The sequence below is a fragment of the Varroa jacobsoni genome, unplaced genomic scaffold (genome assembly GCF_002532875.2).
Source record: "Varroa jacobsoni isolate VJ856 unplaced genomic scaffold, vjacob_1.0 scaffold_389, whole genome shotgun sequence".
In the NCBI taxonomy this organism is placed as follows: Eukaryota; Metazoa; Arthropoda; class Arachnida; order Mesostigmata; family Varroidae; genus Varroa; species Varroa jacobsoni.
Genome location: NW_019213291.1, coordinates 172,300 through 189,570, shown reverse-complemented (window position 1 = coordinate 189,570; position 17,271 = coordinate 172,300). Strand labels below are relative to the sequence as shown.

General features: G+C 37.1%; 1 long non-coding RNA gene across 1 annotated transcript; it reads left to right on the top strand.

Annotated features, from left to right (window-relative positions):
- Positions 1-3,747: 3,747 nt before the first annotated feature.
- LOC111259966 (uncharacterized) lies at positions 3,748-12,955 on the top strand. The gene is made up of 3 exons (XR_002679966.2): positions 3,748-5,432; positions 9,803-9,882; positions 10,114-12,955. It is a non-coding gene; the product is annotated as an uncharacterized LOC111259966 (long non-coding RNA).
- The last annotated feature ends 4,316 nt before the right edge of the window (positions 12,956-17,271 follow it).

The following is a 17,271-nucleotide window of genomic DNA, read 5'->3' as shown; positions in this document are numbered from 1 at the left end:
AGTCAATGGGAAGTAGCCTGTACGAGAGAGGTCCAGCAGGCGATAACTGCTACGAAAGTAGTGATTTAGAAACCAAACAATCTCTGAATAATCTGTTTTTGATTGTGCGACTTAGTTCTTTATTACTTGATTATCCCGTTAAGTTTAAAGCAAATGTAAAGGATTCAAGATGCAACGCACGTAGCACTACGTGATAACTTAGACTGTGACCCCTATTTGCGTACTAACAACTACAGCATGGTCCACGGTTCAGTTTACCATTTAATTTTGAATTCACGAAAATTAAGCGTGTGGGTGCGTAAATCGTGAATTTAATTAAAACTAGTGCTAACCTCTATCTGCTGTTGTATTAGTTAGGAACACTGGTGACACTTTCGCCCGTCATTTAGTAATACATCAATTTTTTTCAAGAAGGTTTGGCATCGTAAACATGGTCCTCCTCTATTCGAAGCCAATGTATTTCTTGGGCATATATTCCATATAGCGGCTCTCGCTGAACGCTCAGCTGACCCGATACGGGTAACCTGTAAATCCCAACCAGTAGCTGCAATGTGCTAATTAAACCATGTTATCTCTAGTTAATTGTGTAACGTGCGATGTTGCATTTTAAATTATTTCTTCATAGAGTTGTTTCGTGATTTTTCTTGCTCCAGACGTGGATTGTAATATAGTCTTGGGCATTAGGTGACCAGTAGCACCGAATCGTAAACCGCTATTCGAAGCCGGTATAGTCGTGACGTAGTACACAATATCTAAGGAATAATATCAAGCGAAGTGCTCCTTAACTATTGCATAGTTTTGCTGGAACAGTTGTTCTATTTTATAGCAGTCATGTTAGAGACATTGCTGCAAAAATGTACTTTCGGTGCCGGGGCATCATTTATTTTTCATCTTTTCGTACAGCTCCAGTGACATCCAGTAAATGATAGTGGCGGCTAAAGGGTTAATGAAGACATGTTTAATGCCTAAAGATTCCCAGGTAGCAACTGCGCCAGATTTAGCGACTACAATACAGATATAAATTATTGGATTAACCACAGAACGTCTGGTAAAACGTTATGTCGAAAACAATAATATTTTTTTAGATCAAATGTAAGAAACCAAACGAGTAGCTAAATGGAGTGGTCGTAGATAGCGCGTTCGGGATTTTAAGGTAACGAAGTTTATAGGGTAGCATAAGGACAACGCTGGACACCAGCAACGACAGGAGATGGTCATCTACGGGTCGATTCTTATTGAAGTCTGAATATATATTTGTGTTTTGATTTGTTCGCCTATAATAACTTACGTTGTGTACTTCTTTCGACCCAAACTTTTTTCTGTTTACTTGCATTTTTTTTAGAAAAATTGTTAAGAAATGGAAAACTAAGGGAAAAAAAGGAAAAACAATGAGTGGCTTCAACAGAAGAAAGGAATAACTGCAAAATTTGGGTTAAGTAAGGTTTCAGACTGGCACTGCGTGTGAGGTGAGGGCCTAATTCAACTTAAACAGACTGAGCCTTCGTATTGCTGTAAAAGTAACTTGTTTGCCTACTGAACTTGAGAACCTTTCGTCTAATGCTGGCGGGTAGGCTTTTAAAGCAACGTTTAACGGCAGTCCTGAATATAAAACTTCAAGCATTTAGAAAGAGCAGATTATTCGAGTTTATATTGGCAATTTCGAAATAACGGTCAGTGATTTTATGTTTGTAGAACACGTACAGTGCAGTCGTAGACTAATTACAAAAAGGAAAAATAAATGGGGTTATTGGAAAGTAATAGTTTGATAGGCTACTGACTAGCTGCGACGAAATGATTTTACAATAAATAATTGTGAAGGTTTTGATAAGCCGGCGTTCGCCATCATGGCAACCAATCAACAATAAAGAGATAAAAAAAAGTATGAACTTGCTATCAAACTGAGCTTTACGTCCGATGAAGTATAGCACAGGCCAAATTAAATCATTAAAACAGGCCCATGACACGACTGCAGCAAAGCAGCTGCATTGGGTTAACATTTTTATAGTGGAAGGAATGTAATCGATGCAATAGAAAAACTGTATAATAAAGTATAACTTGTGTTGAATATGGTAACGTATGACTAGAATATGAAATAGTTAACTGGATGTAACGCCAATCATATTTGTTAGTTCAAGCAGGCTAATCAACTGTCCACAGAAAAGCTGCGTGATTCTTCGATCACGCAGCTTCATCAATGGAAAATGTGGTAGCTATAAACGGTGAAGTACGCTAACTGCAATATAGATATCTGTTATATGGACCTGTGTTGTAATTTTTGGACATAGACAGATCAGATGAATCTGTCATCGAAAACACGGGTCAGTGTGGTATTCTACTGAAACCCTATAGAATGCGTATGTTAGTTTGTACTCTCGTAATAACTACGTATAATGGAGGCGTGTTTCCATTCATCTATTTTTTTTTGTGAAATAATACGTTTCATCGTTCTGATAATAGATTGATCTTTTTTGTAAGGGTTGTTTCTTTTTCTTCTTTCAGACGGTAAATGTAACTTTGAAAAATTAAAAAAAAATTGACTTGTTTGACCAATATATAATGTCACACGTTATTCAAAGGTATTTGTTACAATGGGGGTATGTATGCATGAAACGATAATGCTATTTTTTCATATTGCTTCATTATTGATTAGCAATAATCTAAAATGTATATTGTAAAAGGTAAGTGATTTATGATTTAACATTAGAAAATCATTAGAATTTGGATAAGATGGACCTTAACCATCTACATCACTAGTTATTGAATTAAGTTATTAGAATAACGGACCACTAACGTAAGGTAATCAATTCCTTGAATTAGGAAAACTATAGGGTTAACTATAACGGGATGTATAGAGAGTGTAACAGTAATTAATTTCGTTAATATTTAAAAAACAGCGGAATATCTGAAGCGAGGGAGTATATTTTTTAAATATTTTAGCAGAAAAATTAAATAATTGATAAGTAGATAGAAGTAATTACAACAGGAGAGCTGTTGCTGTAAATCCAAGCTATCGTTCAACTGACGCTAAGTTGTGCCCGTTAAATAAACGACAAAAGAGGCTCGGTGCGAAGTACGCAAGTTATTCCGCGTATTATAATGATATTATTAGCTAACTACAAACTTACAGTCAGCATTCCGTTGCGTCATTGCGGAGATAGTACCTAGCGCCAGAAGGCTGCAAGCATTTAGAAAATATTGGTGACAAGTATTCATAGAACTGTGCTTCTTGCAGGATCCCGGTTCCTTTGCCATTGCAGAACCATTGACTTAGACAGTTATTACTGATCTGAGAAAACTAGGGTAAGTTTGTTGCAGACATCCACATATCGCATTGATCGAGTCGAGAAAGCTTGGGCTTTTTTAGAATACTAATATGCACGTGGACCGAAATGATCAACAAGTCATGGTGCACTAATTTTATATGTACTTTTCGTGAATTTAACTATGACATCCGTGTGTTTCTCAATGAACGGTAAGTGATTTACTCTGCTGCGGTGTTCTAGTCAGTTCGACACAGATGCCATACAAATAGGCGCCGATGTTTTTTTTTTGATGATGTTTTTTTTGGGGGCTCGTTATTGACTCCTGGGCTTCAGTTCGTTTTGAAGTACTGATATAGGCCCTTGAAGGGACAAGGCAATGTAGATAAGTCGTCTTAAACGTAAAAAGTCATGTGATTGCCTTCATTAAAAAGTCGAAACCATTATCGGTGCTATATCTATCGGAGAACAAGGCTAAATAAATGTTTCAAGTTTTACGTAATGAGTGTTACAAATAGTGAGGCTGTAGTGGCAGGAAGTGGCTTACTCACGCTGACAATGCTTGTGGCCTTCGCTAAGAAAAAGCGGCCTGTATTCAGAACTGTCTCAAGTTAAGTTGAGGTGGTCGATCTAATTGGATGTCCCTGGCCTACATCTAATTTTCGTTGCGAGAATTGAAGACTAAATGTGCGATAATAAACATGCGAGGGTCGATACTGTGGTAGCCACAGTTGATTCGCTATAGTAATATAACTCTCTATAGTGAATCTTAACTTGACCAATTTCAATAACTTACCTTCGGGCTGCGAGAAGGTAAAAAATAAGATTATCTGCCTTACGATCGAACAATTTATTCTTACTTCTGTGTGGATACTAGATTTAATTTAAGCCAACTTATATAGCTAATAGTGAAAGTACAGTTTCGGAGCGAGAAGCCATTATACAAGTCAAACAATAAAGGCCATTAATTCGTGTGTGACGTGACTAAACTCATAAGCAGGTAGCTTCAGAGCCTCATTCGTACGTATAGTCTACCACAGGTTAAGTGTGTCCTTGGCAAATGTATAGAAATGTATGCATTTTGCTAGAGAGGACTAGCGATATGAAACGTTCCCATCTATTCCTTTTTCCTGTCCTTTTTTTGTGTAAGCGAAGTGATGACGTCGTTAGTGTGTATACATAATGTATATAAATATAATTGAAAATGACTCCTTGTACCGCATTAGCTGTCTATTGTAAATTCGCTGACACAGAAGCAATGTCTAATGTATATCTTATTTTTTAGTACCTATTTATCAAGGTCCAGTATTTTGTCAGCAAGATCTGTTATCTATCCTTAGTTATACTGTTCTAAGGTCTCTGCCTTTACACTCGGTATCGGGTTATTAAATCAGCTGTTGAGTTCAAACCTGATTGTACATTAGCGTTCAACGTTTATCTTTTTCACATTCAATTAAATTTTATATTATGAAGAGTTAGAACGCGCCTTTATCCTATGTTGTTAACTAGCTATCAGTGAATAGAGGTGTTATCGCTGCCAGTCGTAATAACATTGATGAGCACAAACCGTTGGGTGTCCAAACCTCGTCCATCAGCAATTTGTCTCTCCAGTTAAAGTGAGGTAACCTTTTGATAATTCAATTGATATATTGTAAATTACGTATACACGGATGTTTCTGCATTAAAAACTATTATTAAAATACTAAAAAAAAAATAATAAAAAAATAAATAATTAATAAATAACTAAATAAAATAATGAAAAAAAAAATCGTGTTCTAAACTTATTTCAGCATACCTTGTTATACCGTCTCATACAGATTGACTATACTTATATTCACTAGACTATACAACGAAGGCCGTACAGAGTCAGATACGACTTCGGATGAATAATATTTAACGCTAAAGTCCGCGCTGGATGAATGCGCGCCGAATAAGTCTTTTGCTTCTTAATAGAAATAATACTAACAATAATGTCGGCACCTGAAAAAACAGGATCCGTTCTATGCGAATGCCGGTGCTACAGAAAGCGTAAAAGGAGACGAAAAAGGGGAATCGATGGCTTCAGACGAAGGAGGGAATGAAACTTCTGAAGCGAACGAATTAGCCCGACAGGCAGTGCATAAGAGCTTACGAGAAACACGGACGCTTTGTGGAGACAAATGCATTAAATATGTAAATTACAAAGAAAGTTTTATAGCTTTTGTTAATTTACTGGAAGTTGCCACCGTTCATTCAGGAAGAATTAAACGTAGTTTCTTCTACAGAGCCTGGGAAGGTCAGATGACTGTTAGACAGAATATAGGCGACTGTAAATAATGCTGTGGCTGCTCTAGCGTTAATAAAAGGCTTTGGGCCTTGGTTTGCCATCACATGCTTTGATGTCCTACACTATGGTATGATTAAACTTGCTTTGGAGATAGAAGGGACACAACTTACTAATCTCATGCTTGGGTAGAAGAATCGCTGAAATATTTCGCCTTAAGAAGTGAATCTTTTAGCATCTCGCAATTCCCTTCTTATTCATATTCTTTATTTATTTTAGACAACAAAGCTAATCTACCTTGTTTTAGATGCCTGTTTTAGAAATTTGGATTAGATGTTATTTTATCTCTATTTAACCAAACCTCTGTTTATTTGTCAGTATGATTCAAATCGACCTCCTAAAGCAGCCGGATTAGGATGATTTTCGCCGGGCTGCAGTTTCGTCATGAAGAGCTGCGCGCAATGGGTGGATGAATGCATTGAACCTGCTTTTTTTAGATAATGTAATGCATAATTGTTCTTTCGCAATTTTCCTATTTTAGGCTGTCTTTTCAAGAATCTTTTAATGCACCTATGATAAAGATGAAAGGGCTGACTAAGTTATATTTTGGTAAAAAAAATTCTAATGACAAGACCGCAACCGAATGCTTATATGGAGATCTGTATAGGGGGAAGGGTGTATTTTTGATGCCAGTCGAAGGGTCTCGTCGAACTGAGTCAGGATGCAATACATGGCCCTCCACCTAAATCTTATAATTCGGGTTGAAAATGTTTCCTGTAAGGTGAAAACTTAACAGTGTTCTATGTAAAGGGAATCGTTTTCGCTACCAATCCATAGATCTCAAGCTGAATAAAAATAATAAGCACCTCCCTATACCTAGACTGAATGTTTTGGCGTAAAAATGGTCAAAAACATGTTGAGAGGTTAGGCGCGTTCGCATCACAGTCGAATGATGACGAATACTTTAGTCGAACAGTTTCTTGTGTTAATTTTCGACATCAATCGATAAATCTCGACAAATTGAATAAAAATGTAATAGATCTAAGTTGTTCCTTCCTACAGAAGAAGCACGTTGTAAGCTAAACAGACACTCTTTTCTATCCTTTTCTGAGGTCTAAATTTCAAAGTGCATGCACTATTTAAAAAAAAAATACGCAAAACTTTCCCAATTGACGAAGTAGAAGTTGCACTTAAAGTCAAAAAACTGCGTGAATTAAAAAAAAAAACAGATAGAAAACGGCAGAGATGAAACAAAGGCTTAAAAACCGACTAGAAATAAATTTTTGGACAAACAATTGAAGTTCACTGAATTAGAAAGGAATAAGAAAAGGATTAAACTGTCGGAGTCCAATAGCTAATCATGATCAAACGTTGTTGACTGACCAATACAACAACGGCTTACGAATTAGCAACAACAAAAATGATTTCGTACTAAACAAATTAAATATATGCAAATTTTATCTAGACTTAATACTCCGCCTTTCGGCGGGTATTTAAATACATAGTCGATTTCCACTCGAAGTATAGCTATTACGATAGAATGCGTAAAGTGGACCTCGACGTGTGCTTCGGTGACCTACGAAAAACATAGATAAATCTGCCGGGCTTTTTCCTTTTTAGACGACTTTTTCGCCGTTGTTTAGTCAGGAATATCAGCGTACTGCTAGAAGAGTTTCTTCCTTCCTTTTTGTCTTTGTGGAAAAGACAAGCTTCGACCTATCCAATTCTATATACAGCGCCTTTGTGTATATATGATGCGCGTTTACGACTGGCAGATCCTGCCAATATATGGCCATTATTACTATCGCTTGCTATCGTCCATAGTAAAGGTTTGCCGCTACGATAATTGACGTCGAAGGCAGTGGACGTTCGGCTGCTTGGGGTTAAAATATAAGATGGAACTCCGTTACATAGGTTTATATTTATTTGCCTACAAGGCTGTAACGGACAGTAACACCGTATTAAAAACAGGTAGGATCGTTTATTGCAAAAAAACCTGACTTGCATTTGAAGTGGCAATAACTCTGGTACGCTGTACCAACTGACGCTCCTTTGAAGAAGGCGTATGCGACATGAGAAGAATTCGCTTGCAGATGGCTTCTGAGGCTATATCTTTGTGCCTTGTGAAAAGTACCAAAAAGAAGTACCTTGTGAAAAATAGCACTAATTTCGGCATCAAGAATGACTCAGAACTTTTGCTCTATTCATTTTATATTAGCTTGATTTACTAAAGGAATAAAAGTACTGAGCCGCCAGAGAGCGAGGATGTTGCCCGTCGCGAATGTGTGCGGAGTTCCCTGCAGTCCTAGTGACAATAACGTCATTAGGAGGTGATAGCATATGAATTTTAGTAAGCATGCATAGTTTAAACCCACAGCAGGGTCTCAGCTTTTTTTTCATTGTAATATTTATAATGACTTGAATGTGGATTTGACGCTTCCGTAAGTAACGACCGAAAAAAAATAAGATGACCCCTATAACTTGAAGAACACTGGCTAGTTTAGAAGAGCGCTTTAATCTTATGAGTCAAAATAATTTAAAAATACCCTTTATTTTAAGATAAACGAAAATGTGTTATAGTCCTTGACAAAAATGATTTCTGTGTCTGTATATTTCGTTATAAAACCGATTTATTTTTGAAACAGACAAGCCGTTAGGGTTGCATACCCAAAAACGATTTTCTCATTCAGAGTTTACTTTATGACGGACAGCTAGTTTTACTTCTCTAACTTAAGCCTGCTTTTAAAGAGAGCGTTTGAATAATTTATCCATAAACAAGTACCACGTGATTTTCGGGCACTGTTTCCGATCGTATTTGTTGCAGCAGGCCCCTTCGTTGCCATCCTTATTTCCTATTGGTTTATAAATATGCATACAACTTTCAATGACATATAAGGTTATTATATCATTCCTCGGGACGATGACCGAGGTGATGATATGATCATCGATATATGCGTTTATGGTTTCTCTATTTATACTTCACATGATGAGTGCCATAGCTGCTTTTACTACAACTTCAGCCCGCAGGGCACACCTCAGCACACAGGCTACATCTAGAAAGCGCACAGTCGCTTAAACCGATCCCCCGGGGTGTCCACTCTCTGTACGTAGCTGAAACTTCCAGACTACTAACTAGCTAGAATGTAGGTTTTCATTTCTCAGCCGCTAATAATGGAGCCGGAGCTAATTAGTGTGTCTCAGGGTGAGAGAACCAATAATTGACGTGGCCAGCTGGGCCTAGCGTTCTTATAAAAAAGAAAAAAAAAACAGGAAACAAGCCGATAGACAACAAAATAAAAGTCAGAGCAACAAAAGCATGCTTAGAGAAACCATAAAATGAGGCTCGCCAGGGAAAAAGGTGCTAAGATCGTGATAACAACCACACGCACTCAAGTGAAGAGATTTCTCAGAAAAGCTATTTTGTTTACTCTACTTATGTAGGAATGTATTAGGGCCGGGAAACGGTGGTCGTTCTGATGCGGTAGATCTACTCAAGAAATTTTCCACAACATAGATAATTATAATGTCATAGCATCTTGTATAGTCGTATAAGGTTCTAAGATTTTTAGATCTCAAAGAACAATACACAATCATTATATATTATTATTATGAAGCTGATAATAATCTTAACATAAGGATACTTAAAAGATAATGTCATATCATACATTTTCTAAAAAGCTGGAACTGCATAAAAATGTTTCTGGATAATTTTGGTGTAATATATATAAAATATGGTTACATATGGATATGGATAGTATACAGATAAATATGGATAAGGAATGGTATAGTATAGAGGATTAGCGTAATGTGAAGCAGCGACTTCTAGTGTCTAGTTCATAAAAAAGATCTCTGCCCTTTTATCCATTTTTGACATATATTCCATAACAAACGACAGCTCAGGTATTAAAATGCTGCTATCTGGGATTTCGAGAAACATACGGAGTTTTGTACTTTTGTAACCAAAGTGTGTACCCAATGTAGTTCCTAACACGGCCATATATACTGCAGTTATGTTGTAGTATATATACGTAGTAATTTGTCGGTGGGTTGTTTTGTTCAGTTCTAGCAAGATTGTAAGCGAAATATGAATAACTACATAATAATCTCGCGCCATGCTCCTAGGTAGACAGGTCTAAAATGATAAAACATTTATATGATGTTTTTTAGGTCTTATTGCTTAGCTACCTAAGCAACACCATAGCTCCTAGGTTTCGACAGGGATTTCAATCGTGTTTGGTTAAAGGGGACCTTAATAATCTCATATAATTTTTTCTTGCAGGATCAATATAGTTGCTTGACACGATACTCGATATTGGGTCTGTGACTGTAGACGATATGCACATGCCCTAATCTACGCAGGTAAGGAAACAGAACCCCCAAGCTAGGCAATGAATTGTATTCTCAAAATATCACTAAAAGCATAACGAGAGTTAAATACAGTAGAACTTGTCGACTTTGAATTATATATGTTCTTTCAAACTTACCAGATTATATTTATTTTCCTAATCAGCTTTTTATAAATCACTAGTTCTACATCAACGCATCGACACCCCTATTCTATCTGGCAAACGTAACTTGTTTTCTCTACAGTAACACAGGCACCTTATCACTGATATGGTCGAAGGTCTTGGCCGTGATCATCAAACCCCGTCCCCTTTGCTGTGTGTCCAACAAGAACCTTGGCTATATGTGGCGACCGCTGCAACAGGTGAATGAAGTACACGGTGCAATACTGTCTGTAGATCGAAAAAAGGCCGAAAAGGTATAGGCCCACCTGACTTTTTGTCGACTGATTGTTCCTCGTTTCGGAAGCAGTATTCGCCACAGCGGCCGCTCGGACGAAGAAGATTAAAGGGAATATCAAATAAAAATGAGAGGGAAAAGGCGAAAACGTTTGTACTGTGTGGGTACATCTAAATATGTCGTACCCGGTATCAGCTTGTTGCAATTGTGACATCGGCAAAATGGAACTGATTGAAGTTCACTTGACGAACTATTTGCGGCCGGTCATAATAACAGCAGAGTGTGTGCTTAAGCAAACAGCTACAGCATAATGCGTCCATAGCATAGCTTAGCGGCGTTAACAGCGAAATCTAATAGTAAACGGGGTGAATCATAAGGCCGCACACGGTAATCAATCTCAAGAATCTTAAGGCAAGAAATAGCGAGCAGAGGAAACAACGAATTGCCTGACAAAGACAGGACGAAAATTGATCGAGAACTTTTGGAAGCAGATAATGTTGTGTACGTGACAAGCTGTTTTTAATCGTAGTTCCATACCTATAAATGAAATGTTTTTCCCGTCGTCTCGTTATTCCTTACCTAAATATAGCACGCCCTTAATATAGTCGTATTATTTTGAATAACCTTACGCTTTTTTAGGGAGATTCTACCATTTTGTAATTTATTAAGCTCTATAATAATCTGCATTTAGATTGTGTCCTATACAAAATAAAGGTACTTGCATGTCTATATGTGCAGGAAGCAAAAGAACTGCTCGATGAAAAGTATTACGTTTGAGCAGTGCCAGAATACGTAGCAGCAGTTCCAAAAAAACTGTATATCATTCGCTTTAGTCGTCTTCTAATTTTAGCCTCAAGTTATACAAATGCAGAATATTCTCTTCTCTATATGACAAAAGCTTACAGATAGACCAAATAGATGCTGTACAGTCTGTGTTTTCTAAAGTTATCACCGACAGAGAAACACTGAAGCTTTTCGAACAATTACTAACTGGTATAAAGCGAGATACATCGAAGTCGAGTTCGTATTATTGGTGCCTTTATTTAAAACATCTATGAATGTTACAGTCTCCATAATATCTAATCGCGAGCAAAAAATGGTGCTACCTATAGATCCCGTCCACTGTTTTCGTAATACTTTCAACACAAGCCTAGGTAATACGTGGTTATTATATGTATGTAGGCAGCATCCGCGCGTAATACAAAACACTACCCATCTTACGGTATCTAATGTTTACGGGAAACGTTGCTAATATACACAACGTTGATAGTGTATTTCTTGATGACATCCCACTAGCTGCATGGGATACGCCAGTAGCGATCAAGAGCGCTTCCCAGAAGTCCTAACAGGCAGCATTTGCCGGTATCTGCGTTTAACTTTGCTCGAATTATCGATTTGTTAAGAAAAAAGCAAAGTTCAAATCTATTCAAGCTTACTGTAACTGGCTTCTATTATAGTTTCCGAGGAACTGAGTTAAACCTAAGGCAATAAGAAAAAAAAAATGTTTTTTCTTAAAAGTGAAGCGGTTAATCGTGCTTTCCGATCCTCTCAGCGAAGCGCACGTCACTAGCATACGTTGATTCCATTGTTTTCTCATTAAGATACTAGTAGCAACTATTAGATAAAAGGGCATATAAGGAATAATTTAGATATTTTTATATACTGTAGAATTGCATGCTGAATATCAGTTTCGTCTATTGCGTATTTGCTTTATCAGTTTTCATTACAGAGAGCTAAGTAACCGTGGCCCCATATTTTGTGAGACAAAACGTTATCCGTAGAAAGAATCCCGGAGATTACCTTCGAGGCACGTATGTTATGTCAGCTCCGAAGTTTCTGTCCCCAGAGAGAAGCTTCTAAGGCCGCGAGACATTCAATATTACAGGCAATAGGTGCACGCCCTGACTCAACCGACCCCTGATTTCAATGACAACTTGCTTGCCAACTCGGCGATAGTCGTTGCCACGCTATCAACACATCGCACTATCTCTTTGGGACTTGTAGGGCTCGTACAAAATTCAGACATTTATTTAAAAATATAATGCACAAAATTTATTAAGGCAATTCTATTTACTTAGCAATATGAAGGTTGCTATATTTGTGTTTATTAAAGACAATTTATGTTCCGGTAACAAGCGAGCTTCAGCTAAAAACCTCAGACGTCAACACTCGAAGCAGGGCTAACTTCACGCATTTTACCTGTAGCATGGGAACTGTGTCCACAAACCTGTCAATCAAGAAATACACCCTTTAGTGTGTCCTTGATCCGTATATCAATATAGATAGCGTAATTGCCGCCCTAATGCATTGTTGGAAATACCAATGTCAACTTCACAGGCCGCTGTTACCATTGTTGCGTTCTGAGCCACTGTGATGTAATCACTTAGAGGTCGCACGATCGGCGCTAGAGCAATACTCTATTTTTTGCTTTCGTCTAAATCCGACAAACGATGCTGCAGAGGCGTATAGCAAAATTTCAGTTCTTCAAAGTAGACCTATAGGCAACTCCCAGGCTACAATGTTGATATCAAGGTTGTATCTTATGAGCCCACAGACACGTGATCTTCATTGCGTTGCCTAAATCTAATATGCAGACTAATTGAAGATAAGATGCCTTCGCGTGAAGGTCACGAGATGGTCATTTTTGAAAGTCAATCAAACAAAAAACGAGAATATATATTTTGTATGATCGATGCAAAAGAATAAAGGTGCATTTTTACTTTGTATAGTTCATGTTCGGGTGAAATGTACAGTCCACGTTCGAATCACTACGGCATATGGTGGTTCAAATGATCTTGTATAATTATATAGTAGCGTATATGATTAGCAACGATGATGTAGTAATATCACAAATCTCTATTGTTGCTGCATAATAGAACTTAGGACCTTGAATCGTAGAATCACGATCGTAGAAATAATGTGCTCAAGCATAGCATATTTACTGCAGACTTAGCTTTATTTTAACATGTCACAGTTACAAGAAAAACGATAAATTATTTCCTATGGGATCGATTCGAAGACACATTATCTAGAGCATAATAACTAGGCTCCGCTTACTCAGTAGCTACTTAGCTAATATCATATACTTTCATCTGCATCAACTTTAGGTCGTCTAGGTCCCGCGAATGTGGCTTTTGATGACAAAATGAGCTAAAATCTAAATGCTATTATTCAACTGTAATATGTTATTGTGATTGCATTGATAAACGTCACCACCCTTTTATTTTGCTATTCATATACACATGAAAAAGCAAAGTGTTTAAGGGCAAGGCTGAATCAGTGCAGGTATTAGAGCGAATTATAACGCGGCATCACTTGCACTTGAAATTGAAAGGTTTGCAGACGTCTGCATTCGAAACAACGACAGCTAAAGAGTAATCAGTGTCGGCGGTATTTCGAAACGGAAGTTATACAGCTTGCATATGTCTCGACACACTGTATAAGCTTAATCGTTGCAAAGAGCCATGGGCAGCTAAACTATACACCATGTTATTACGCCATGTTACGCCACTAAATTAGAACAAACATTCGTTTCAAAAGATACCTCTGTTCAATGACATATCTTCTGGCCGTAACTAGACGACCGGCCATATTTGAATCCCAGTTAATTTACTTTTTTTATGTTTCTTAACGTCATCTTACTATATAATGCAGACGCTAGCGTTTCACATAACGACGGTTTCCTTACTTGCTTTTCATTCTAGAAATTGCGTACATTTTTGTGCTGAATTCGGTTGACTTTGAAAGTTTTGTATAGAATTACGAGCTGAAAAGGCCTAATTATGAAATAGCTATAATAATATCTGATTGTTCGTTGAAATATTTTCAATATATATATATATATATATATACACAACACACAGCATGTTCTCTGCAACCTCCCTGAAAAACGAATATGGAGGCCAAAATGTTTTAACTTCATTAAAAATACACTACATATGTTAGCAAGAGCGGGCTTATTTCGGTGTTGGTTCATTTTCGAGTATGCTTCATGCACATGGCCATTTGCGTGGCACTGTCCCTTTGTGTAAAGCATACAAAAGGATTAGTGCCTTTTGGCGCGCGGTACGACCGCCAAAAAACGGATCATAATCATGCGTTCAAAGTTTCCAATCACCACTCGGCGCTGATCGTCGTAGCGTTCGCATACTTCACTGGTGGATGAAGGTCATTCATATGGTTGAGTATTAGTATTTCTATAGATGTTTAACAGATACGTATTGTGTGCGTATATAGAAAATGTGTTTGTAACATACATTGGACACTGTGTGTCCATTGTAACTATATTCATTTATGTTAGCTTATCTGTTGTTACCCCATGTGTGGTGCCACATCGATGCGAAGACACACTGCAAGACCTAGGAACTGGTTTGGGCAAAAACCTCTGGCGGGGCAGCTCATGCGAAGTTTTTGACGAGGGCGAACGCTGTTCTAGACAACATAGCACTTATAGTAATTTATTTATTCATTAATTTCTGTTAAAAGCGTATTGCAAAGCTACTACGTGTAAATATCTGGGTTTTTGAAGTGTTATAGTTTAACCTGTATATAAATTGGTACTAATTATCGTAGCTTCAAAAAAGTAAATCAATATTTAGTTTACATCAAGCATTAGCACCAGTTTATTTTTCAAGATGAATATATGAATCTTTGATACATCGACGAAACACCAAAAGCATCTCGTTTCGTCCCTACCCACTAACTTTAACTTAGATCTCAAATATTAACTTAAACCATTGTTTTTATTATATTGTTTAGTGTCGGTATATTGTTTAATCACTCTCTGTAAAAAGCTAAGCTTAGCCAACTAAGTTAGTCATTGTACTAGTAGCGTTACGTTTTATCATCCTGTTCGATAACCATATGTCGCTGACAGCCTTAAAATGACTACTATTCAACTCGATTGGATTATTTAGTTTAGACCTAAACAACTTACTAGTTATTTTCAAAGCATTTCTTCTTCAATCCGCGAGTTACCTTTTAGCTATAATGTATTAAGCTATACTGACACTCGTTGAAATACGCGCCATACAAGCTAACGGAAATAAATTCTCGGCTAGTAGAGGGCCGAAAGTCCGAAAAGCACAAAGGCTCAACACTACCAAAAAATCTAGAGGGGACAAAACGCCTAAAAACCTTACATATTACAAACCGCTGGAGTCTTTCCTCCTTAGCGGCCTAATCAGTGATTGGTATTTTGCTATCCATAAAAGCTGTAATTTTTAAACGAAAATTCTGTATATATAGGAAAAACTCTTTTTGAGCCGTCTTAATTAACTTTTCAGAAATCTAAATTATATAGGTAATGTTCTGGTTTGCCTTATGGAAATCTTTACCGGATTTTTTTTTAAAAACCGCATGGAATTCAGAAACTTACGTAGACTGGCAAGGTCAGGCAAAAAAAAAGCTTCTAATCTTGGGATAAGTTCGTCTAAGGCAAAGAGATTAGATGATAGTTTATTGTTGAGGATTAGCGACAAAGAGCCCCCCAAAAACTTGTTCAAATTTTCAGAACGCTTCAGCTTGTATATGGACCCGTTTTGTTCTAGGTAAAAGCAAATTTTATTATACTAAATTACGATAAAATCGGAAATAGTTTGTACACTTTAAGGAAAATACCGTATATTTAAGGAAAATTATTGCAACTGGTAAAAGTAGTCATTATTTTAATGCACACAAAATAACTGATAGAAAGTTCAGAGTAGGTCAGTTGCTTATTTGTTTTTCTTTCTATTTATTTCATTTTCTAACTATTACTAGTTTATCAATTTAAAGAGCATGCAATAGAAACAGGACAGTATCTCTTATATAGTTATATTAAAAAAAGTCTCGAACCAGTCTTTTCAACGCCGTCACTGCAAACTTTTAACAACAACTTTACAAACACTTAACGATTGTGACCAGTGATGAGTGTCTTAAAGTAATAGATTATATCCATTAATAGTAATAAAAGAAAGGCTAAGAAATAGATAGAAAAATCGAAAATTGCGATATAGCGGCCCCACCTAGCCTCCGTCCAAGGAGAGGTTAATCGATTTCAATGAAGTGAAGCTGACTATTGTATGAACGAGAGGAGATGGGATTGTAACGTGTGTAAAACGAATGATTTGTGCTTTATTGCGCGAAAGTTTATCGCCAACCGACAAGTACGGACAGAAGCACAACATCGGCCAGCCAAGCTGCCTGCAACATTTAAAATCAGTAATTCGTAATTTTATAAAACTAGATCAAACGAAGTTCCATCCTAAGGATAAGATACACACTGTATAAGACGAGTCGCATGATAATCCAAGACAACGTAGGCTTTGGCATGATTAAGTACGTTCACTTATCCCTGAGATAGAGACAATCTCTGTAAACATAGAAGCTTATTTCCGTAACAAATTTGTAAATGAAAGAAAAATACTGGGTCATCCCACAAGCCATTTTCGTTATTAATAATTGAACCCTATCGATACGGAAGCAGATACTGAAATAGAGTAGCAAAAACTTCTTTTAGCTGATTACTACAGAGATATCAATAAAGGGTCCGCTGGCTTGCTTGTCTGATAATGGTATTGCTTTTTTGTTTATCCAATGAAAGGGACGTTGCTTACCAACTTAGTGTCAAGGACAGCCGAGAACATCCATAAAACACTGCTTCTATATCTATAGCGTTTATAAACAGCACGGCAAAATATACCATTTAGCCCATACGTATTTATAAGAACCAGGCCCAAACAACATATCGCATATAATACAAGATTTTATTATCCAGAGGATCCATGCAAAGATTCTACATGCAGCTTTGAGCTCTATATGCTCACCTTTTGAAGTTAGAAAAAACAAAAGGACCAACAAATCTGTTCGAAATAAAATAAAAAAGCTGTAATGAACCTAAAGCAAATACATGCGATCCAACAAACGTGAACGCGGGAATTTATTCAGAAAGTAAGAAAAACAATATTTTTACTCAAAAATCTATCGGTAAATATAAGGGTAGCCTTGCATAGTGTTGTTTATAGA